The following is a 19733-nucleotide window of genomic DNA, read 5'->3' on the forward strand; positions in this document are numbered from 1 at the left end:
TTGCTTCTGTAATCACATCTCTCACTAACTTTTCTCTTTCCCCTCTCATAAAAAGGCTTGTGACTATATTGCCATCACTCGGATAATCCAAGATAATCATTCCATCTCAAGATCCTTAACTAATGACTGTGAAATCTCTTTTTACCATATCAAAAGTAACACAAACAGAGATTCTGGAGATTGGGATGTAAGACCTCTTGGCTGCCATTATTCAGCCTACCACAATGCTGTGTTAAAGTACAGCTATGGGGGGGGGGGGCGCTCCTGAGTGGCTCTGCAGTTGAGCATTTGCCTTTGGCACAGGTTGTAATCCTAGGGTCCTAGGATCGAGTCCTGTATCGGGTTCCCCACTGGGAGTCTGCTTCTCCCTCTGCCTATGTCTCTGCCTCTGAGACTCTCATGAATAAATTAATAAAATCTTTCTTTAAAAAAAGTACAGCTACTATTTTAGCTTATACCTCAACATCTGCTCCTTTCTCCTAAAGTAGCAAATGGCTAAAATGGGGGAGAAGAAACAGGGGGATGAGGACAAAACTCAACTTACTGTTCTATTTAATGGAGTACCAAGAAGTGCCTCTTACATCTAGCAAAGACAAAACTACATGTACCATAAATGCAAACACCAAAACAACATCAGTGAGATATAACCCTTCTCTGGATTCAAGTCTTCTAAGACAAAATGTTTCCATTATAAGTTTTCAGAGGCTTGACTTTCCTGGGATCAAGCCCTCTATTGGGTTCTTTGCTCAGCTCCTGCTGTCTGCTTTTGCCTCTCCCTCCTGCTCATGCTCACTTAAAAAAAAAAAATTAAAAAAGAAGAATAGTGCAGTGGTTAGCAGGCAGATGCTGAAGCCTAACTGAATTTGACACCTGGATCAACTATTTCCTAGTTATGGGCAGTTAACCATCTTTTACTATAGTTCCCTCCCCTCTGTTAAGTAAAAATTGGAGGTTTAACCTATAACAGAGTTATTAGGAGGATTAAATAAAGATACACAAAGAGCACCAGAATCATTGACTAATGCATGGTGAATTCTCAATAGGAGTCAGCTGCCATGTTTCCAAAGTGAAACTAATCACATTTCACCCTCTTATTCCAACTATACTTTTTGTTCTTTACCAATATTTCCATGTTGAATTAATTATTAATATATAAATCTTACTTGCATGCTCAATTGTATTTTCTCTGATAAGAGAAAAACCTGCCTTATTTTTATATTATATAACCCTTCCATATTATAATAATTGGAAACCTAGCATTTCCATATATATGTATATTCCATATATATATATATATAGCACATATATATAATAGGAGCTAGAAATTATGTGCACTTTTCATATTCATCATCTCATTTAAATCTCCATAACAACCTAATGTGGCAAGTAGTATCAATCATCCCCACTTTACAGATGAAAGGACAGGTTAATAGGGATTTTCAGATTCTAAATCCCTAACTCTTAACCATTATGTACTCCAATCTCCTAGTTGCACTATCATAAATTTGTTGAATGACATACTGAATGGCCATAATCTTCACCATAAAGATTTTTATAGACTCCGCTGTTTGGTGGGCATGTTATAAACAAGATCTATCTGTCTTAGACAGCCAGGTTTGACAACATTACCTGGACACCTGCTAGAAATACCAAACAGTCCTGGACCTGGAGTCATTGAAGCACTATCCATAATTTAATAAAATCTCCAGTTTAAAAATCACTATTATAGAGGTCATCAACCAGCATCTCTCTAGTTCTTAAGAATAAATGGAAATCACTTGGACTTAGGGAGATTTTCTTTCTAAAAACCAATGTTAAGAGATCATGTAATAAATGACTGAAGCAATATGTAAGGGAGCCTTTTCAAGAAGTTACTTTTAAATGATAGAGTATCATTAATCTACAAAATCTCAACCAGGAAAAGGGCCTTATTTCTCGTGCATATGGAAGACTATAGTTCATTCTAGAATATAAGCTTTCTGCAAGCAGAGTCTTTGTCACATTTATTTTTCTATTTTCAGTGCATAGGACAGTCACTGGCACATAGCAGGAAGACAAGAGAACTATGCTAAATGAATAAGTGTATATTTTTAAGGTTCTTAGGGCAATTTGATTATATCCTCCAAACACTAGGATGGGACACTTAATTTCTAGGGTTCTAATGGACTCCAACTTTGAGATGTCATTTGTCTACATGTCTAATAGAGAAGAGGTTTTTTTTTTTTTATAAATTAATTTTTATTGGTGTTCAATTTACCAACATACAGAATAACACCCAGTGCTCATCCCGTCAAGTGTACCCCTCAGTGCCCATCACCCATTCACCCCCACCCCCCACCCTCCTCCCCCTCCACCACCCCTAGTTCATTTCCCAGAGTTAGAAGTCTTTATGTTCTGTCTCCCTTTCTGATATTTCTCACACATTTCTTCTCCCTTCCCTTATATTCCCTTTCGCTATTATTCATATTCCCCAAATGAATGAGAACATACACCGTTTGTCCTTCTCCGGTTACTGTGGCCAAGTTCAAAAAGGGTGTTGCCTGAGTTCTTCTCTGGGATTTTGATGGAATCTTGTCTCACATTTAGATCTTTCATCTATTTTGAGTTTATCTTTGTGTATGGTGCAAGAGAGTGGTCCAGTTTCATTCTTCTGCATGTGGATGTCCAATTTTCCCAGCACCATTTATTGAAGAGACTGTCTTTCTTCTAGTGGATCGTCTTTCCTCCTTTATCGTATATTAGTTGAGCATAAAGTTCAGGGTCCACTTCTGGGTTCTCTGTTCTGTTCCATTGATCTATATGTCTGTTTTTGTGCCAGTACCACACTGTCTTGATGAACACAGCTTTGTAGTACAACCTGAAATCTGGCATTGTGATGCCCCCAGATATGGTTTTCTTTTTTTAAAATTCCCCTGGCTGTTTGGGGTCTTTTCTGATTCCACACAAATCTTAAAATAATTTGTTCTAAGTCTCTGAAGAAAGTCCATGGTATTTTGATAGGGATTGCATTATACGTGTAAATTGCCCTGGGTAACATTGACATTTTCACAATATTAATTCTGCCAATCCATGAGCATGGAATATTTTTCCATCTCTTTGTGTCTTCCTCAATTTCTTTCAGAAGTGTTCTGTAGTTTTTAGGGTATATTTTGAGAACCATTTGAATGGTAAATGGTTCTCCAACCTTTTATTTTCAGGTTGTAGGTGTCCTTCTGTCTAAAATGAGTCTCTTGTAGACAGCAAATAGATGGGTCCTGTTTTTTTATCCAGTCTGAAACTCTACGCCTTTTGATGGGGTCATTAAGCCCATTCACGTTCAGAGTTACTTGAACTTCTTCTTAAAGGGGAGTTTTAAGAGTCCCCCTTAAAATTTCTTGCAGAGCTGGTTTGGAGGTCACATATTCTTTCAGTTCCTGCCTGTCTTGGAAGCTCTTTATCTCTCCTTCCATTTTGAATGAGAGCCTTGCTGGATAGAGTATTCTTGGTTGCATGTTCTTCTCATTTAGGACCCTGAATATATCCTGCCAGCCCTTTCTGGCCTGCCAGGTCTCTGTGGAGAGGTCTGCTGTTACCCTAATATTCCTCCCCATGAAAGTCAGGGACTTCTTGTCTCTTGCTGCTTTAAGGATCTTCTCTTTATCTTTGGAATTTGCAAGCTTCACTATTAGATGTCGAGGTGTTGAACGGTTTTTATTGATTTTAGGGGGGGATCTCTCTATTTCCTGGATCTGAATGCCTGTTTCCCTTCCCAGATTGGGAAAGTTTTCAGCTAGGATTTGTTCAAATACATATTCTGGCCCTCTGTCCCTTTCGGCGCCCTCGGGAACCCCAATTAAACGTAGGTTTTTCTTCCTTAGACTGTCATTTATTTGCCTTAATCTGTCTTCATGGTTCTTTAATTGTTTATCTCTTTTTTCCTCAGTTTCCCTCTTTGCCATTAACTTGTCTTCTATGTCACTCACTCGTTCTTCCACCTCGTTAACCCTCGTCGTTAGGACTTCTAGTTTGGATTGCATCTCATTCAATTGATTTTTAATTTCTGCCTGATTGGATCTAAATTCTGCAGTCATGAAGTCTCGTGAGGCCTTAATGCTTTTTTCTAGAGCCACCAGTAGCTGTATAATGGTGCTTCTGAATTGGCTTTCTGACATTGAAGTGTAATCCAGATTTTGTAACTCTGTGGGAAAGAGGGCTGTTTCTGATTCTTTCTTTTGAGTTGAGGTTTTCCTTCTAGTCATTTTGCTCAGTGCAGAGTGGCCAGAAACAAGTTGTATTGGAACACGGGGGAGTATCACTGGTCCCTCTAGCTGGTCTTCTGGGGGAGGGGCCTGCTGTGCTGATTTTCAGGTGTTAGCACTTGGGGGAGCTGCTCTGCCCCTGCCTGCTGCAGGGCTCAGCGGGGGTTGTTTACCCCGCCAGGCCCCAGGAGGAACAGTCGCAGTTGCTATGGCAACTCTGGAAGCCTGGATTCAGCCTCCGCAGGAACTACGGGGCTCGGGGCTCGGGGCTCTCGGTTCTCCGTCCGCAGGGCCTGGAGGCTCTGGGGCGGGGCCGCTGATCTGCTCAGCTCGGGGCAGGAGCGTCCTCGCTGTCCTGGGCCCTCCCGGCCTCTGCCTGTCCCGGGGGAGGCCGGATCCTGGGCTGTGTCCCGGCGCCCTGTGCTCCGGGGCCTGCGCTGTGGGATTCGCGCTCCCGCCCCGCAGCCCCCTCCGTGGAGCCGCCGCCCGAGCCCCTCCGAGCTGCTCCGGTCGGTCCCCGCCTTGCGCGCTGCAGCCCTTAGGGAGCTCGGAGCAGTCTCCTGCGCTCGCAGGTGTCTGTTAGTGTCCCAGGGAGCCCGAGGGCATCCCCGCCCTCCTGGGTCCTGCTCCAACTCCCTGCGAGCCCCTTTCCGCCCGCCCGGGAAGGTTGGTGCAGCTCCTGCTCCTCCGGGACGGGGCTCTCCTGTCCTGGGGACACTCGCCCCGGCCTCAGCCCGGCTCCTCGCGGGGCCCCTCCCCCTCGGAGGCCTTTTGTTCCTTTATTTCTTTTTCCCCGTCTTCCTACCTTGATAGAAGCGCGAACTCTTCTCACTGTAGCATTCCAGCTGGTCTCTCTTTACATCTCAGGCCGAATTCGTAAATTTTCAGGATGGTTTGAAGGTTATCTAGGTAATTTGGTGGGGACAGGTGATTTGGGGACCCTGCTCTTCCGCCATCTTGCCCCTCCCCCGAGAAGAGGTTTTCTTCTCTATGTCTCTGCCTCTGAGACTCTCATGAGTCTCAATAGAAAGGAAAAACATCTTTTCTTGATAGCTAAGTAGCAGTTCCATTTTCTTGCTTTAGAAAACTCTTGGGCGTAATAAACACAGATTTTTTTTTCTTTGAACACTTTCCCAGGAGTCTGGCGTGGGACAAAATGATTGATTCAGCACTCTTTCTAGACTAACCAGTGAACACATCTCAGAATAGGCCCAGATAGGGATCCCTGGGTGGCGCAGCGGTTTGGCGCCTGCCTTTGGCCCAGGGCGCGATCCTGGAGACCCGGGATCAAATCCCACATCGGGCTCCCGGTGCATGGAGCCTGCTTCTCCCTCTGCCTATGTCTCTGTCCCCCCCCCTCTCTGTGACTATCATAAATAAAAAAAAATTAAAAAATAAAATAAATAAAAAATAAAATAAAAAAAAATTAAAAAAAAAGAATAGGCCCAGATAGAACTTGAGCTCGAGGGTGAAGAGAACAGTTGTTTTCACTCCAGGTCTTACAACGACATCTTACACTGTGTCCTACCTTTTGAATTACGTTTCCAGTCCCAAGATATAGTCCTAACAGTATTATGAAGAAAATTTTCAAATCTATCTAATTAGCCCTTAAGTTTGGAATTCAACAGAACAAATGTAGACACAAAATGATTCTTATTAATTATATACTGCATAACCAAGATTTCTCATTATCCCTGAGTACTGATAGTATCTGATTACCAATTTCACTCTTAGAATGTGGTTACCAAATTTGCTGACGTTCAACTATGAGGCATTCACCATCAACAATATTCTCAAGTGATAAAACAAAACGTGCTTTATTGCCATTATCAATAGCAATTTTGAATGCTTCTAAGTAACTGAAATAAAAGAACTACTTTTATTATTGTCTCTCAAAGCCATCTATATTAATGTCATCTTCAGTATATTCAAATTGTCATTTAACAATAGCAAAAAACAACTATTTCTACGTAAGATAATACTAAGATTTTTTGGTTTGTTTTGCCATCATGACCGAACTACAATGTTTAAGAAGAAAAAAAAAGTGCTATTTTCTAAGAATTTAATGAAGGAAAGCACTTAAACAGGGCTATTGTTCTTCACAAACATTCTTGGCAGTGTCCTTGCTCTGCCTGCTTCTGAAAGCCATCTGCTTACCTCCCCGATAATTCTCGTGGGTAAACCCCCGGCAGTAATTCCTATGATAGGGAAAACTGAAAATATCTGCAGAGGAATGAAACAGTATTTCAATCTACCAAGCAAAATAATTCCAAGGGGTTGATGGATGGGAGGTCAAAAATGTCAAGTGCTCCAAAAATTAAATAGTTCACTCATAAATCATTCAACGCACGCAAGAACAAAAATAATAGTGCTTGTCCTAACGATCCCCAGAAAGGACATATTCTAGCCATTGTGACAATACAGCTTTTTGTGTACTCTCTAACAGCAGCATGTCTGGGAACACAGGGAGGACAAAGAATAGGAACATCCAACTTAATGAGCCAAACTCTAGGACTTATTTCTAAAGAATCGTGAAGAGAACTGATGTTTACAGAAAAACAAAACAAATAAGAACTGTGCCTTTCAACAGAGATATCCCTAAAATACCTGTCAAACTATAAAAGCACTCAATTCTAGCTGAACTAGACAAAGCAAATGCAAGGACATATGGGTCAGACAGGCCTGCTCTGCCCCTGAGGTACCCACCAAGAAACAAAAGATGCTTAACAGGTTCAAGGTTGATAGTTAGGTAGCAGATTAATCATACAAATATGAGGCATTGTGGACACATACCTAACAGCTGCCCAAGGCTACTTACCTACAAGTATCAACTGTCACACAAATGACCTTTGTCTTTTCCTTTTTTTTTTTTTTGACCTAGTTTTTTGGTTGAATATTGCTACTAGTATAAACCTCTTAGATTTTGCCTTTATGTATGTATGCAATATATTTGGTTTGTTGTCTCCACAAATCAAAGCATATGTATATATATATATACACACACACACATATATATAAATTATTATTCTGAATCTGGTCTCTCTTTGCTGGAAATGTATTTAAGGTCTTTCTTAGCACATAAACATCTGCCTCACTTTTAGAGGACTAGATAATATCATATTGATTGGATGTCCCATCGTTTATGCAACTAGTCATTAATACTGAAATTACTTTTGTTCTTTTTTTTTAAGTTTTTATTTTCATTCCAGTTAGTTAACACAGTGTATGTTAGTTTCAGGCATACAATATAGTAACTCATCACTTCCATACCTCATTCAGGGCTCATCACAAGTGCACTCCTTATTCCCCCATCACCTGTTTAACCCATGCTCCCTACACCCCTCCCCTCTGATAAGGATCAGATCATTCCCTATAATTAAGAGCCTGTTTTTGCTTTGTCTCTCTCTATATACATTTCTTCCCTTTTGTTCTTTATAATTAAAAATAACACAGTGACTCTTTTTGTAGGGTTTTATCAATGCATGTGCATGAATAAATAGATCTATACGATAAACTGGCAAACACAGAATTGTTGGTCAAAAATCTGTTTTCTTCTCAATTTTGATTGACACCAAATTGTCTTTTAAGGATGTCAATTTGTCTTTTGAGAAGAGTTTAATCCACCACCAAACTTGTGTGAAGACGTCTGTTTATATATACCCACAATCACACTGTATTTGATCTGTGGGGAGTCTAACAAGTGAAATGCATTTAATTTTTTTCTTTTAATTTTTATTTTCAAAATTAAAAATATGAATAGATGTTAATCTTGTTTATAAGTGCCATTTGTATTTCCTTAAATGTGAATTTGGGTTATCTTTCACTGATTTGTCAAAGCCCACAATATTCCATCAAATCTAAGACATCATTAATTTTAACAAGAAAGAAAAAAAAATTCCTGACTATTAAGCTGATAAAAAGTGCTTTATCATCAACTATAATTTCTCATTTGAGTGTATTAAAACATTTCTTTTACAGGTAAGTAGATAGGTATTTTGTCAAGTTTCATTCTCACACATATAGATAGGAAACGAAGCAAAAGCAATGTTTCCAATTATATGTCTGAGTCTTTGGGGTTTGGGTTGAAATAACCCCAAAGTTACCACTTTCCTACTTCCCTTCCCCATGGGGATACTGAAGCTTCCTATTATCTTCATTTTTCCTAGGAAAGAGTAAAGAGGTGTAACTAAGTGAATAAAACAAGAAATAGGAAATATTAGACAAGAAAGTTATCAAATATTAATCAGTTATTTTAAAATGACACAGAAATAAATATAAAGGGGCTCCTGTTAAGCAAAGGCAGAAAAACTTTAGTGTCTACTGAATAATGAATAGAATTGAATATACACAGAATATTTTAAAAACTCTTGAGTTTGTGATAACTTCTCAAAATACATGCTAATTCAACATCACTGGACTTAACAAGATAAATTTAATAGATATGGAAAGAATAGTAAAATTAGTCTCTATTTTGTAATCCTTAAAACCTAATTTAGGCAATGGTCATCCATGGGATACTGATAGGAAATTTACCACAGAGATTTCAAGCTGTCCCTTGATCAATTGGAGATGTGGACAGCTCAATGTGCAACACATCAGCCACAGGAGAGAATGAGAGGAAGGAGGGAAGGTCACTCCCCTCAGACAAAGGCTGCTTAACAGAAATCATCAAATGTAATGTGTAGACTTTGTTCAGAACTTAATTCAAATCATTCAGAGAGCAAATTTTCTGTTAAAAATTTAACTAAGATTTGAATATTGGATTATAGGAAAGTGTAAATGGTAATATTACTAGGTATTAGAAAATTATGGTTATGTAAGAAAATAAATGTATCTATTAAAGACACAAATACATGGCAAAAAGTGGTATGATAGCTGGAATTCACTTTCAATGACTTTAGTAATGAGTTAAAGGAACAAATTTAATAAAAGTACCAAAAAATGGATAATTATTGAATCTGAATGATGGGCATATGGGGATTATACTATTATTTTCATTTTTGCATTTAATATTTCCATCAAAACTTTAACATATGGTGTTTATTAAGTGCTTTGATGAAGCTGTCGGACACTAGTTTAGAATGCTGGTTCACAACCAAATGTGATTTTATTTACCTTTTGACGTTCCTAAAATGGCAAGCAGATTCCCTAACAAGACAAAATCAGCCTGTAGGCTTAACTTTCAAAATTCTAACCCAAATATTGAAATCAAACTGAAATCATCACAATAGAATTTAAGAACTAGGATGAATTCCCTTTTTCACAGGCTAGTTGCCAGGATAAACCTAAAATATTTCTTGTCCCATGTTTAACTGCTCTATGACGTAATTTGTTATGCAGCAAAAATAGTAACAATGTACTCTGGATAAACACATATGCAAGAGTAATATATAGTATCAAGATAACACAAAGGATGTGAAAAGGGAATCTGAAAAAAAATGTTGCAAAATTCTTACACTACATGTGAAGTACAGTAATATTACTTGAAGGTAGACTGGATATATATATATATATATATATATATATATATATATATATATATATGGTAAATCCTAAGGAACACACTTTTTAAAAAAATGAGAAAACAGGTATCAGTTGTATACAGTAGAGGAGGTACAGTGGAAGCAAAAGAAAGATCAATTATTAAAATACAGCAGAGAAGAAGAAATGATGAAACTAATATAAATTTTTTAGCAAGAGAGTAGCTTTTAACCATCTAAATAATTATATGAAATGTAAATGGTCCAAATATATCAATTAGAAGAGATTGTCAGATTGGATTTAAACAGGACTCAAATACATGTATGCTTTTATAAGCAACACCCATCAAGTATACAGAAATGTAGTTAAAAACAATGGATCCCTGGGTGGCGCAGCGGTTTGGCACCTGCCTTTGGCCCAGGGCGCGATCCTGGAGACCCGGGATCGAATCCCACGTCGGGCTCCTGGTGCATGGAGCCTGCTTCTCCCTCTGCCTGTGTCTCTGCCTCTCTCTCTCTCTCTCTCTCTCTCTCTCTCTCTCTCTCTGTGACTATCATAAATAAATAAAAAAACAATGTAAAATATACTGTACAAACACTAATCAGAGGGGAAATTTACTGACAGTATTTATTTCAAAGAAAGTAGACTTTAAACAAGGAATATTACCAGGGATAAAGAGGTATATTATATCTTGATAAAAGGGTTCATTCGCTAAAAAGTCACAGGAATCCTAAAGATGTATACGTCTAAGAAGAAATTTTTCAAAATACAGGACACAAAAACTTAGAGAAACTTACAACTGTAGCTCGAGATTTCAATATTCTCTTAGGGGTGCTCAGGTGACTCAGCCATATGACTCAAGTCACAGTCTCAGAGTTGTGAGATGGAGACCCACGTCAGGCTCTGCATAGGGCATGGAGCCTGCTTGAGATTCTCTCTCTCCCTCTGCCCTTCCTCCCCTGCACTCTGTCTCCCTCTCTAAAAGTAAGAAGGAAAGAAAGAAAGGAGGGTGGGAGGGAGAGAGGGAAAGAGAAAGAATTCAGTATTCTCAAAAATTTACAAAACAAGAGCAAGTTACTAGGGACACAGAAGGCCTGCCAAATACTACTAGCCAATTTGACCTAAGTGCCATTTACAAAATACTTCACCAAACAACAGAATACAAATCATTTTCAAATACATCTATCTCTAAGGAGGTATGGTAAGGTGGAAGTTATATTAATCCTGGGGCCTCTCCAGGGCTCTCTGCCTTTAGGGAGACACTATCTCCAGTTTTCAAGGCATATTTGTTGTTCAAAAATGGCCTTTTCTCAGAGGCTTGACTAGTGCAGGAATACAGGAAACACAGGGAGAGCTGTTTCCTCTGACAAAAAGCTAATAACTATTTCAAAGAACTGAAATCAAGGAACATGTAGTTCTATGGAATGCAGTTAAAATAGTATTTAAAATTTATAGCATTAAATACTGATATTTGAAAAAGAAAAAAAAAAGTCTCAGATCAAGTAAGTTTTAATCTAAAGAACCTAAACAAAGGAAGTCACCAAACTTGAAGCAAGCAGAGAAGAACAAAACAAACAAAAAACAATAAACTTGTCAACAAAGAGATGGAGGAAGGACTCATTGAAATCAGAAGCTGAATCCTTGTAGAGATCAATAAAATTGATAAAACTCTTGACAGACTGATTTTTAAAAAATCCAAACCATCAGAGAAGACACAAAATACTTCTATTAGGAAGAAAAGGGGGACAATTTTGTGGCTCCTAAAGCCATTTAAAAAAAAAATCAAAAGACAGTATTATCACCAATTTTCACCCAGAAACTCAACAAGCTAATGAAACAGATAAACCCCTTAATAGACACAAGTTGCTGAAACTTATGTAAGAAATAGATCATCTGACAGTTCTCTATCAACCAGAAGTTATAGTCAAAATACTTAAAGCAGAAAGATCTAAAGGCCCAGACTGTTTGATTAATGAATTCTATGAAAGCATTAAAAAATGATTTCAATTTTACACAAACTCTTCAAAGAAATCATTTTATAAAAATAAAACTGGTAAAAGATATAAAAATAAAATTTAACATCCTTCATTAACATAAATGTAAAAAAATCCTAAACACATTATTAACAATTTTAATCCAGCAAAACAGAAAAAAAGAGAATGCCTCATAATCAAGTGTGATTTATCCTGGGACCCTGACTGGTTTAATATTGAAAATTCGGCCAAAAGAATTCATTATATCAGCAGACTAAAGAAAAGCCACATGTTCATCACAACAGATGCAGAAAAAGCACTGCTAAAATTCAACATCCATTTATCATAAAAACTAAACAAATTGAGAACAGAAGGAAAGTTGCTTAACCTGATAAAGAACATCTGCAAAACTCCTCCAGTTAACATGTAAATGACGAAAGATTGAATGTTTTTTCCCTAATGTCCTGCAAAAGGTAAGGATGTCCTTTTTCATTACTCCTGTTCCATGTCCTAGCCAGACTAATGAGGTAATAAAATGAAATAAAAAGTATCCCATTTGTGAAGTAAAAGATAAAAACCATGTCTATTCACTGATTATAATTGTCTATATAGTAAACCTCAAGTGATGTAATGTTTCTAGAATTGAATTTAGCTAAGTTTCAAATACCTAAATGAATGAATGAATAAACGTACCACTATATACATTATTTAAATATTTTTTAAAACTCAAATTGGAAAAAAAAAAAGGTATTAAGTAGGCTCCATACCCAGCTTGGAGCCCAACATGGGGCTTTAACTCATGAAGCTGAGATCAAGACCTGAGCTGAGATCAAGAGTTGAAAGATTAAGCAGCTGAGCCACCAGGCACCCCCATACCATTTTTGCTAACCCCAAGACACAGGAAATACTTGGGAACAAAGTAAAAGCACAAGTAAGAGGAGAGTAATAGATAAATGGAGAGCATAAATAAATGCAGAGCTAAACCATGTTTATGAAATAGAACAACTACTATTTGCAAGATGTCAGTTGTTCTTAAAACAATCACTAGATTTAAGACATCCCAATCAAGGAGCACCTGGCTGGCTCAGTAGAAGACCATGTGACTCTTGATCCATCAGGTTGTGACATCCCACTCAAAATCCCAGCAAGAATTTTTTTAAACAATGAAATGCCTATTCTAGAATAGATGTGAAGAGTCAAAGGAATTATATCTAAAACAATATGGGGGGAAAATGGATGGATTCATATTACTCAATTTCATGACTTAATATAAAGCTATAGTAACCATGACAGTGTGGTTTTGCTTAAGGATGAATACATAGGAGAGCTCAGAAACAGACCCGTGGGGGAGAAAGACTTCAGTCATACCCTACACCATATACAAAAACAGACCTAAATATAAAGTTTAAGTTTCATTAAAGAAAATTTTAAAATACCATTATAACAAACATGACCTATAAGGGTTATACTTAAAGTATGCCTGAACTTTACAATTTAGATTACAAATACTGTATAGTTATTAAAGATGTTGTACATAATTGCGGAAGTATATAATGTTCAGTCTGGAACACTTACTAAGATGTCATTGTCCTTCAATCTGCCCTGTAAATGTTAAAAGTTTACAAATTCCAGTGTACTTATTCATATAAAAAGCTGATCTCTAATATAAAAATGCAAAGGATCTAAAATAGCCTGCACAAATTCTTTTAAAAATGAAATTGTTAGAAATACATGATCTAATTCCAAAATTTATAATAGTAATAAAAACTTCTTAAGGATAGTTATACAGATCAACTCAACAAAATAGGAAGATCTGAAATTCAGCCATATATATATATATATATATATATATATATATATATATATATATATATTTAACTGATTTTTCTATTATGTTTTCAAGGTAGTTCAATGTATTAAGAAAAATATTCCCAGCAAATGATACTGGAATAACCAGCTATTTCCTTGTGGAAAAAAACATTAAAACTTACCGTTTCCCTACAACATCCATGAAAATCAACTTTGAATATATCATTGATTTAACATGAAAGCTAAAACTATAAAAGATAAATTTGCTTTTTGAAGTCACTGTAAGAAAATGAAATGTCATGACACAGCTGAGGAGAAAATATTTCAATGCAAATGTCTGTATGCAAGTCATACCTCAGGAAAAATGTATAGAAATCTAAACAAACGCTGATAATATAATAGTAATCAATAACAATAACAATGTCTTGTTGAGATACTAAAACAAGGCTAAAATGCACAGGAGCTTTGAGGTAGAAAAGTATAAACTTAACATCTTCTAAAATCCTTTTATCATCTACAGTGGATTTTTTAAAAATTTAGATTGTGTTGTAGTTTAAGATAAAAGAGTCACAACTTATACTGGAGAAGCAGAGTTTATAACTTCCCAATGATATTAAACAGTTTTAATTATAATTAAATAATTAATTATATCAGCAGTATGAAAATAGGTAAGAAAGAGGCACCTGGGTGGCTCAGTCAATTGAATGTCTGACTCTTGATTTCTGCGGTCATGATCTCAGGGTCTGGGAATCACAACCTGAGCTGTGGAGCCCAATGCAGGGCTCCATAATCAGAAGTTCTGCTGGAGAGAAGAGAACTTCTGAGATGCTCTACTTCTCACCACTCCACGTGTGTGTGTGTGTCCTCTCTTTCTCTAAAATAAATAAATCTTTAAAAAAAATAAGTGAGAAAAATATTTAATCAGCCCAGAAGAGTGGAAAAAGTACAACATGTAGAAAAGAAAGTATGAATTAAGTCTAAGATTGTCTGACTTGAGTTTTTTCAAAAATCAACTTTAATATACTTATAAGAAGACACAGGAAAACATAAGGGCCAAAGTAAAACAATTGGAATGAGTTTCACCATGCAAATTGTCACCAAGAAATAGTTCCAGGATTAATATCAGAGTAGACATCAAGGGAAAAAGAAGTATTACTAAAGACAAAGATAATCACCTCACAGTGAAAAAATATTCTATTCCCTAAAGAGGAGTTCAATTCAAAGTTTTAAATCTAGATGAACCTAAGAATACATCAAAATATATGAAAGCCTAGTGAAAGGGAAGTAGAATTTATGTTCTTAACAAATTGGCCAGGATTCAATACTCAAAAAATAGAAAATATTTTCTCCTAAAAAATGCCAACTACATCCTGATAGGACCCAATTCTCTGATTTAAGGATTTTCCCTATTCACACCGTGACTAAAGCATTTTGTATCCACTTGGCCCCAATAACCAGTCAGTCTCCTTCTCACAAAAGCTCCACAGATGGAAAGTCTACAGCATGGGTATGTTTCACTCCATTCATTACCGCTACTAACTGTTAGCACAGCACATTCCTCAACTAAATCCCTTTTTAACTGATATTGCAGAAAAACCGTGACCTAAAATGATCAATGCTGTGCCACTACAGTCTAAAGATGAAAAATGAGAGTTGAGATGTTTATTTTGGACTCAATAATGAATACACTGAAAAAGATTTAAAATGTTGATAAAAATATTTTTTCTTCATCTCTCCATTTCCTAACAGGCTGATTCTCTTCTATAAAACACATGATTTGCCAGGATCCATACCATGTATCACTCCCAAAACAAAGCAACTTGCTAGTGTTTGGGAGGTACACAACCTTTAAATGTCCTGTGACATAAACCTGGAAATATATGCAACTTTGTTCTAAATTTTTTATGGTCAGAGTTTTTAAAAGAAGTAAAAAGACATACAGCATGATTACAAAATTCAACTATGGAATTTTATGGCCTTTACTTAGCAAAACACTGCTGAAAAATTGAATAACTTTAAATAAACTAAGTCTTCTAAAGGAACCCTTATGTTAAAATTTCTCTGGCAGATTTTTGGTGAGCCAATTTTTTTTAATATAAGTAACTATTCATAATGCATACAATTTTGTTGTTTATATTTTTACATTTTACATATATATACTAATGACATACTGGTAGCTGTAAGCTATCAAAGATTTATAGAATTATACAAATTTTAACATGAAAGTTCTTATGTAAAATTTAACATTTTTCTGCATATGTGCTTAGCTTTGATGTGGTGAAAACACAGCTTAACATTTTAATCATGACAGTAATGTCTTTCAAGTGTATGCATGGGACTTATATCTTTGAGATGTTCCCCTACCCTCCCTGGAAAATGTTTGGAAAAATATTGATTTAATCTAACTTTGAAGATGTTCAACATCACTAATAATCAGGGAAATACACATCAAAATGACCATGAGGTATCTTACACCTGTAGGAATGGCTTAAATTGACAACACAGAAAACAACAGATGTTGGCGAGGATGTGGAGAAAGGGGAACCCTCTTACTGGTGGGAACACAAACTGGTACAGCCACTTTAGAAAACAGTATGGAGGTTCCTCAACAAGTTGAAAATAGAGCTACTCTATGATCCAGCAATTGCACTAATGGGTATTTACCCCAAAGATACAAATGTAGTGACCCTAAAGGGTACCTGAACCCTAATATTTATAGCACCAACGTCCACAACAGCCAAACTATGGAAAGAGCCCAGATGTCTATCGACGATGAATGGATAAAGAAGAGGTGGTTTATATATACATGGAATATTACTCAGCCATCAAAAAGAATGAAACCTTGCCATTTGCAAGGATATGAATGGATCCAGAATATATTATGCTAAGCGAATTAAGAGAAAGACAAATACCATATGATTTTACTCCTATGTGATATATAAGAAACAAAACAGATGAACATATGCAAAGGAAAAAAAGGGAAGCAAACCACAAGAGACATTGTAACTATAGAGAACAAACAGTTGATGGAGGGAAGTGGGCAGAGGATGGGCTAAATGGATGGTGGGCATTAAAGAGGGCACTTGTTATGAGGATCACTGAGTGTTATATGTAAATGAATCTCTAAACTCAACTCTTGAAACCAGCATTACACTACATTAATTAACTACACTTTAAGTAAAAATTTGAAACAAAAATCTACTTTGAGCCTTTGGTCAAGAATAGGACTAAATTATCTCCAAATAATTTATATTATCTTCTCTTTAGGGACATTGAGATGCTGCTTTCAGTATCCTCAATACAGTCATACAAGATTTAAAATACTCAGACTCATGAAGTTAATAGCAAGAAGGATTCCTAAAGCACTAATCTCTTCTCTTAGATGTTGGTCACTTACTAAGGGAGGAAGAGCTTCTCAATAATGCATCAGTATCAAAGAGTCAAGGGAGTTTTAATAAAATTACATTATCTCTGAAAACAACCCAAACCAGTTACTGCCTCTCCATGTTTCAGGAATATACTCTATAATGTTTAGAATTCATTTTAGAGTTGTGACAGAAATGCAAATCAAACTAACACAATCAAAATGCAACTCAGTCAAAATCTCCCTATTAACTGAGGGAAAAACAGCTCCAGGAACTATAGGAATAACCCAGACAGGAAGTTAGGACAGCTTGCTCATTTCTCATCTTTGCTTCTTTTGCACATGGGCTTTAAGCATTTCTACTATAGATCTTTTTTTTTTTTTATAAAAATTTGATTGATTTGAGAGAGAGCATGCGAATGAGGGAGAGAGCACAGCAAGGGGAGGGGCAGAGAGAGAAGCAGACCCCCTGATGAGAAGAGAATCCAACACAGAGCTCAGTCCCAGGAGTCTGGGATTATGACCTGAGCCAAAGTAGATTCTTAATTACTGAGCCACCCAGGTGCCCCCTCATAGGTTAGTTTCTTCTGTATCATCAGAGATATGCCAATGGAATCTCTGGGTTCATGCCTCAACCATAGAAGCTATTGACAATGAGAGCAAAATAATGACAATAGCACAGAAAAGGGGTAGTGGAAGACTTCCTCTAAAGCTGTGAGGGAAATATGCAATTTTTTTCAGAACTAAACAGGGATCTCAAAATTGTAACTGATCACCAAGTGCCTAGCATAACAGATGGAAGGAAAAATTACATAATCTTAGCGAATAATAAAGATTCCTTTATCTCTGGAGCATAAGGAACATCTGTAAAGAGAATGGCCATCAGAAAAGTTTTGCCTTCTCCAACACCGAGAACTAGGAGGTAATACATGGTACACAGCCTATCATTCCATATACATACAAATTGTCCTTCATGAAAGAAGACAGAATGAAAATATTTTTCAGTCAAGCAAGGATTCCAAAATATTGTCTCATGTTAAGTATTTACCACACACACAAATTTAAATCAAGTGACAGAGCAAACCAAGAGAAAGGAAGGCATAGGTCTAAAAAATACTTAATCCAGTTCTCCTCCTTGGTTTCCAAGTTATAAATCTGTTATTAGAAATTGGTTTGGTGCATCTATACTTCTGGAAGAGCAGGAAAGAAGAGAGCGAGAAAGGGGATCCCAAGGTAAGACTAGACCAACAGGGCTGGTTTAGAGAAGATGTAGAACTATGCAGAGGTGGCCTTCATTGGGAAAAATAAAAGCGGATAGAAATTTTCAAACTGAGCGCCAACATCTGGATTTATGACTGTAAGATGTATGACAGAGTTATGTGCATATTGGGGGGAAAACGTACTAAACATAGAAAACAATCACTAACATAAAGGCAAAAAGTTATACAATTTTGCAAAGTTAGGTAGAGCACATTCCTTGAATCAGCAATGAGCAGTATTTCCATAAACATGTAAACAATGAGTGCTGACTTAGGTAGTATCTAAAAATAGCAGTATAGGGGATCCTTGGGTGGCTCAGCGGTTTAGCGCCTGCCTTTGGCTCGGGGCGTGATCCTGGGGTCTCGGGATCGAGTCCCATGTCCGGCTCCCAGCATGGAGCCTGCTTCTCCCTCCTCCTGTGTCTCTGCCTTTCTCCCTCTCTCTCTCTTTCTCTGTGTGTCTATCATAAATAGATAAATTTTTTTAAAAGTTCTAAAAAAATAAAAATAAAAATAGCAGTATAAGCCTATCATTTAGGAAAAAATGAGTTAAATGCAAATAAAGAGAACTGGAAATTGAAAGTTAATTGCGTTTATAACATTTAGAGAATGGTTTTAACTATGTACAGCTCTTTGATCAAAATAAAAATTTAAAATAAACACAAGGAGTCTTCCCCATCCCCTTTATACTCCCTAGAGGACCACTGATAACAGTGTCTATTTTAATTTATTCTGGGTACCTACTATTAAGCTTTAAATAATACGCTTACTCTGTATGTTTTGATTTACCAAAATGTGAGACAATAGATTAATCCCCATAAGTGAAATAGGAGGAATTTGTACACTCATGCAACTTCTAATTCTTCTCCTTCTCATCTTAATTTTTATTAGTTACATTAATTTGTCCATATACTCAAAATATTTATAGGACCCTTACTATGTTCTAGCCACTTAAATTACGTAAGTTATCAAAATAAATATCTGCCATTATGTAGTGTACTTCCTAAAAGGAGAAGACAAAAAATTAAACACATACTGAATGTAAGCAAATAACACATGAGGGTCAGAAAATGTTAAGCCTGTGTCCTTGTCAGGCCATGAACCCAGCAACTGCTTGTTCACCATTACTGCTGGATGGAAATGCACCGAGATGCCCCATAATCTCCTGCCTTTTAGACATATGCTTCTCTGCACTCATGTTATTCCTCATGGTGTCTAGAGTCAATCATCCTTGCCAATATGATAACCTCAGTCTTGGCCCAACAGCCGGCAGTGATCTGGAGCTGAAAGTGTCCACATTGTTGCCATACTTTCAAGTGTAGCATCCTCTGATAGAAGCCTTCTTCCAGGAATCCAGAAATGTCCACAAGTGCAGGCAGAGCAATGGCCATTTTACAAGTGAGTCACTCCCAGGTGACAGTAAGAGGAGCCAATCTTGCTCTTTCCCTTTCAGTTCTCAAAGCAATGTGTTCTAGGTTAGTGGGAAAATGCTACTATCTATTGGTAACTGGTTCAGTGCATGTACTAGTACAGCAATCCAAACCCTCAGAGCTTTGACCTCCAGCTAGTTTCTTACTTGAGCTGTAATATAGCTCATTCCATAACTGTA

Source organism: Nyctereutes procyonoides, unplaced genomic scaffold (genome assembly GCF_905146905.1).
Source record: "Nyctereutes procyonoides isolate TBG_1078 unplaced genomic scaffold, NYPRO_anot_genome, whole genome shotgun sequence".
In the NCBI taxonomy this organism is placed as follows: Eukaryota; Metazoa; Chordata; class Mammalia; order Carnivora; family Canidae; genus Nyctereutes; species Nyctereutes procyonoides.